The sequence below is a fragment of the Heterodontus francisci genome, chromosome 6 (assembly GCF_036365525.1).
Source record: "Heterodontus francisci isolate sHetFra1 chromosome 6, sHetFra1.hap1, whole genome shotgun sequence".
Lineage (NCBI taxonomy): Eukaryota > Metazoa > Chordata > Chondrichthyes > Heterodontiformes > Heterodontidae > Heterodontus > Heterodontus francisci.
Genome location: NC_090376.1, coordinates 10491883 through 10498883, shown reverse-complemented (window position 1 = coordinate 10498883; position 7001 = coordinate 10491883).

The following is a 7001-nucleotide window of genomic DNA, read 5'->3' as shown; positions in this document are numbered from 1 at the left end:
GCAAATATTAAGAATGTCAAAGGTTATAAGCAAGTGAGCCGGGGGTGGGGCAAGAGATAACAAAGGAGAAGGTGTAGATTGGACAAGGCCACATAGCTGACCAAGAGGTCCTGGAGCAAAGGCAAACAATATGTTTATGGTGTGTTGAAAGACAAAGCATTAGTACAGATTAAGTGTTAACGAACTGAAGATTGAACAGCAGCAAGTGCAAACATGAAAAAAAAACAGTGGGTAAGTAAACTGAACAAACTACAATGAAATGAAATAAACAAAAGAAAAAAAATTGTAAAAAACGTAAAAAAGAAAAAAGAACTAAAAATAAAAGTAAAATGGGGGGCCCGTCATGCTCTGAAATTATTGAACTCAATGTTCAGTCCGGCAGGCTGTAGTGTGCCTAATCAGAAAATGAGATGCTGTTCCTCGAGCTTGCGTTGATGTTCACTGGAACACTGCAGCAAGCCCAGGATAGAGATGTGAGCATGAGAGCAGGGGGGAGTGTTAAAATGGCAAACGACCGGAAGCTCAGGGTCCTGCTTGCGGACTGAGCGGAGGTGTTCCACAAAGCATGACAGGGTTCCCAGAACCGTGACAGCGTTCCCCTTGTCCTCACTTTCCACCCCATCAGCCTCCATATCCAAAGGATCATCCTCCGCCATTTCCGCCACCTCCAGCGTGATGCCACTACCAAACACATCTTCCCCTCCCTTCCCATCAGCATTCTGAAGGGATCATTCCCTCCACGACACCCTGGTCCACTCCTCCATTACCCCCACCACCTCGTCCCCGTCCCATGGTACCTTCCCCTGCAATCGCAGGAGGTGTAATACCTGCCCATTTACCTCCTCTCTCCTCACTATCCCAGGCCCCAAACACTCCTTTCAGGTGAAGCAACGATTTACTTGTACTTCTTTCAATGTAGTATACTGTATTCGCTGCTCACAATGTGGTCTCCTCTACATTGGGGAGACCAAATGTAGACTGGGTGACCGCTTTGCAGAACACCTCCGCTTAGTCCGTAAGCATGACCCCAAGCTTCCGATTGCTTGCCATTTCAACACTCCCCCCCTGCTCTCATGCTCACATCTCTGTCCTGGGATTGCTGCAGTGTTCCAGTGAACATCAACGCAAGCTCGAGGAACAGCATCTCATCTACCGATTAGGCACACTACAGCCTGCCGGACTGAACATTGAGTTCAATAATTTCAGAGCATGACAGGCCCCCCATTTTACTTTTATCTTTAGTTCTTTTTTTTTTCACATTTTTTTACAATTTTTTTCTTTTGTTTATTTCATTTCATTGTAGTTTGTTCAGTTTGCTTACCCACTGTTTTTTTTCATGTTTGTACTTGCTGCTGTTCAATATTCAGTCCGTTAACACCTTTTCTGTACTAATGCTTTGTCTTTCAACACCCCATAAACATATTGTTTGCCTTTGCTCCAGGACCTTTTGGTCAGCTATGTGGCCTTGTCCAATCTACACCTTCTCCTTTGTTATCTCTTGCCCCACCCCCGGCTCACTTACTTATAACCTTTGACATTTCTAATATCTGCTAGTTCAGAAGAAGGGTCACTGACCCGAAACGTTAACTCTGCTTCTCTTTCCACAGATGCTGCCAGACCTGCTGAGTGGTTCCAACATTTCTTGTTTTTATTTTATAACCTACTTGCACTCTCTGGAAGAACAAGTTTCCAGTCTCAACATTATCTGTGGGAAACACTGCTCTAACACACTTCCCAATAAATGGAACATGCAGCACAGAAACAACTGGGCTACGCCATGTTTATGCCCCACAAGAACCTCCTCCCACCCTAATTAATCAAACCCCAACAGCATATTCTTCTATTTCTTCCTCCCTCACATACTTATCTAGCTTCCCCTTAAATGCATCTATACTATTTGTTTCAACCACTCCATGTGGCAGTAAGGACCACATTCTTGCCACTCTCTGGGTAAAGAAATATTTTCTGAATTCCTTAATAGATTTATTAGTTATTAGTGACTACCCTATATTTATGGCCCCTAGTTTTGGACTCCCCCCTAGTAAAAATGTCTTCTCTACTTTTTGCCTTAACAAACCCCATTTATAATTTTAAAGATCTCTATTGTCTATTACCTCTATCAAATAACAAAAAGGGACTTTGCTTCTATCCAAGACACACAGAGGTTAGATTAGTCTCTGTGACTGCATGGAAAATTCCTTACAAACCTCATTCATGCAATTGCAAATGTCTCAGAGAGGAAAAGGACTATGAATAGAATATTAATCACAGCAACATCCTCAGTGCCAATTAAAAAATGAAGAAATATAAAATGCGTCAATCGCTGTTCAGTATTACCACTCTTGCCTGAGTCAGGAGGCTGTGGGTTCAAGTCCCACTTCAGAGACTTGAGCACAAAAATCTGGGTTGGCACTCCAAGTGCATTACTAAGGGAGTGCTGCATTGTTGGAAGTGCTGTCTTTTGGATGAGATGTTATACTGTCAGATGAACATAAAAAATCCCATCGCATTATTTTGAAACAGAACATGGGAGCTATTCCCAGTGTCCTGGCTAACATTTATACCTCAATCAATATCACCAAAACAGATTATCTGGTCATTATCACATTGCTGTTTGTGGGAGCTTGCTGTGCACAAATTGGCTACTGCATTTCTTACACTACAACAGTTGATACACTTCAAAGGATTTCATTGGCTGTAAAGCACTTTGGGACATCCTGAGATCATGAAAGGCACTATATAAATGCAAGTCTTTATTTTGATGACATTTTAATCATTTTACATTCACAGGACTCCAAAGAATAGGAGTAAGTCTGGAATGCGTTAGAAAGGAACAATATACTGTATCAAAGAGTGGAACTCAAACAATGTTGGTACCTTGCCAAGAATCAGTTCAATTACAGATTTTCTGCATTAGCTCACATTTCCAGAATTCAGTGCGTAATTGTTCCAGGCTGGTTGATCGATTTCCATAGGTGACACCTCCTTCTCCGCTGCTAAGAGAGAACAACTTAGGTATTCTGAAAAGATTTCACATCATTGGTATATATGTATTTTGTTTTGAAACGAATAAAGACTTGTGTCATCATGTTTAAATCATTTTGTTGTTCCAGAAAAGCAGAACAGATTCACAAGAATGGTTCCAGGGATGAGGGACTTCAGTTATGAAGATAGATTGGAGAAGTTTTCCTTGGAGAAGAGAAGGCTGAGAGGTGATTTGATAGAGGTATGCAAAATCACGAGGGGTCCGGACAGAGTTGATAGTGAGAAACTGTTCCCACTCGTGAAAGGATCGAGAATGAGAGGGGCACAGATTTAAAGTATTTGGTAAAAGAAGCAAAAGCGACATAAGGAAAAACTTTTTCACGCAGCGAGTTAAGGTCTGGAATGCACTGCCTGAGAATGTGGTGGAGGCAGGTTCAATTGAAGCATGCAAAAGGGAATTAGACTGTTATATGGAAAAGGAAGAATGTGCAGGGTTACGGGAGAAAGAGGGGGACTGGCACTAAGTGGATTGCTCATTCAGAGAGCCGGTGCAGACACGATGAGCTGAATGGCCCCCTTCTGCACTGTAACAATTCTGTGATTCATTTAATACTGGCAGTCGGGTGGGGGTGGGGGGTGGGGGGTGGGTGGAGGTGTGAAACAGTAACATCTCCATTGGGGATCTGGCTTGGAGGAATTATTGAATCCCAGACCACAAGGGAACCGAGTCACTATCGGTAGTGGCTTCAGCAATTAACATTGGAGCTTGTGCAATTTTGGTCATCGTAAATGTATATATGTTGAACTCAATTGAGCACTTTTTCATCAAGTTGAGGAATTTTATTTGACTCATTCCCTTAAGGAGCTCATTAATCCTCAAAACAAAAACTCCAGGAATAAACACAAAAGGCTGTTAGTCAGTAGTCCTGTCAGCAGATTTTGAGACTCCACCTTTTGACAGGTTTTAACCTGCTGCCACTGTTTAGTTTTGGCATCAGCCTGACTTCAACATTTATACTTTGTTAATCACAAGCGCGAGATAGAATTGAGAAATTTTCGCATTATGGGCCCAGATTTTGTGGTCAGTGTCATGATTTTCTCTTTTCCTGGCAGCAGTTTAAATCTGCCGTCAAGTTCACTGATGATTACATAATGTGCAGCACTATTCGCGACTCCTCAGATACTGAAGCAGCCATGTCTATATGCAGCAAGACCTGGACAACGTCCAGGCTTGGGCTGATAGGTGGCAAGCAACATTCGCGCCACACAAGTGCCGGGCAATGATTATCTCAAACAAGAGAGAATCTAACCATCTCCCCTTGTCATTCAACAGCATTACCATCGCTGAATCCCCCACTATCAACATCCTGGGGGGTCACCATTGACCAGAAACTGAACTGGAGTAGCCATATAAATACCATGGCTACAAGAGCAGGTCAGAGGCTGGGAATTCTACGGCAAGTAACTCACCTCCTGACTCCCCAAAGCCTGTCCACCATCTACAAGGCACAAGTCAGGAGTGTGATGGAATACTCTCCACTTGCCTGGATGGGTGCAGCTCCGACAACATTCAAGAAACTCGTCACCATCCAGGACAAAGCAGCCCGCTTGATTGGCACCCCACCTTCAAACATTCACTCCCTCCAGTACCGATGCACAGTGGCAGCAGTGTGTACCATCTACAAGATGCACTGCAGCAACGCACCAAGGTTCCTTCGACAGCACCTTCCAAACTGGCAACCTCTACCAACTGGAAGGACAAGGGCAGCAAATGTATGGGAACACCACCACCTGCAAGTTCCCCTCCAAGCCATGCACAACTCTAACTTGGAACTATATCACCGTTCCTTCACTGTCGCTGGGTCAAAATCCTGGAACTCCCTTCCTAACAACACTGTGGGTGTACCTACCCCACATGGACTGCAGCGGTTCAAGAAGGCAGCTCACCACCACCTTCTCAAGGGCAATTAGGGTTAGGCAATAAATGCAGACCTAGCAAGTGATGCCCACATCCCATGGGCGAATAAAAAAATGATTTTCACGCTTTGTATCAATTCTTTAGAGGGTAGAAGATGTACACTTTTTCCTCAAATTGTAAATGCAAATTGACTTCAATGGTTTACATAAGATATCAAATTATAAAGCTTTGGAATTAACAAATTAATTTCATCACTGACTTGATCTATATGATACATTTTCTATTACATAAAGCATAAACTAATGTGTAAACAAAGGAAATTGCACCATGTTAACCAGGAGTGTGTGAAATGAGCTTTTGTTGTGAAATGCTGGAAACATTCAGCAGGTCAGGCAGTATCTGTGGAGACAGCTTTAAGTTGATGAACATGAGCTATCACCAGCTCTAATGAAAAGTCATCGACTCTGAAACATTATTTCTATTTCTATCTCCATATATGCTGCCTGATCTGCTGAGTGTTTCCAACTTTTTCTGTTGTCACTCCAGCAAGAGACATCTTCTTTTGCAACGGGAGAGAAAATGGGATGCAGAGAAATGTCTGCTCAACCTTCTCCAGACTGAAACGCTGCCAAATTCGAGGGAGTTTAAAGAACCCCAATGAGAGATCCTTCATAGTAGTAACACCTGTCTGTAACAGATTACCAAGTTTAAACAGGCTTAGTCATTTCATGACAAACGAATCAGCTGTAATTGTTTTGGCAATTCACAAAAATCACCTGATGTTGGCAGCAGTCAGATGAGCTGCCAAACAAAAGAAAGCAAGGTTAATTACTCTCTTCCGATCAGTCTGTGGTAAAGAAGTAAAACCATAACTTTTTTTTTTATTCATTCATGGGATGTGGGCGTCACTGGCCAGGCCAGCATTTATTGCCCATCCCTAATTGCCCTCGAGAAGGTGGTGGTGAGCTGCCTTCTTGAACCGCTGCAGTCCATGTGAGGTAGGTACACCCACAGTGCTGTTAGGAAGGGAGTTCCAGGATTTTGACCCAGCGACAGTGAAGGAATGGTGATATAGTTCCAAGTCAGGATGGTGTGCGACTTGGAGGGGAACTTGCAGGTGGTGGTGTTCCCATGCATTTGCTGCCCATATCCTTCCAGTTAGTAGAGGTTGTGTGTTTGGAAGGTGCTGTCTAAGGAGCCTTGGTGCGGTGCACTTTATCACAACAAGGATTAAGGAAATGAATATGGTTTCTGTTGGATAATGATAGGAAATAATGGCACTAACAGCGATGACTGTAGTTTGGATTAGTTGGTGGTGGCTCAAAGCCATATGGTCATTGGAGTAAATGCAGACGATGCACTGATAAGAACCACAGCCTCCTGAGGCTGTCACAGCCTATGTTGCTGCCACAGTTAATGCACATTAAATGTGCCTGCAATCCCTGCTTGACTGAGGCTATGTATGCACTACATTACCGAGTAGAACCATAGAATGGTTACAGCACAGAAGGAGGTCATTCCCTCCTGTCACATCTGTGCCAGCTGTCTACAAGAGCAACTCAGCTAGTCCCACTCGCCTGCCTTTTCTCCGTAGCTCTGCACTTTTTTCTATTCAGATTATTATCCAATTCCCTTTCAAGAGCCTCAATTGAATCGGCCTCCACCACACTCTCAGACAGTGCATTCCAGATGCTAACCACTCGCTGCATAAGAAATGTTTTTCTCATATGGCCTTTGGTTCTTTTGTCGTTCACCTTAAATCGGTGCCCTCTGATTCTCAATCCTTCCGTCAATGGGAACAGTTTCTCTCTATCTACCCAGTTCAGACCCCTCATGATTTTTGAGCACCACCATCAAATCTTCTTTCAACCTTCTCTTCTCAAAAAAGAACAGCCCCAGCTTCTCCAATTTATCCTCGTATTTGAAGTCGCTCATCACTGGAATTATTCTCATAAACCTTTGTCATGGGAAGTAAAGGTCCACTTGGGTCTGCAAATGAAACCCGAACTGAGCCAGACAGAACCACATCCGACCCAAGCCCAACCCGGCCCAAGGCCTTTCATTTTTTCCTGGCAGAAAAGCAGCCTGGCAGTACACA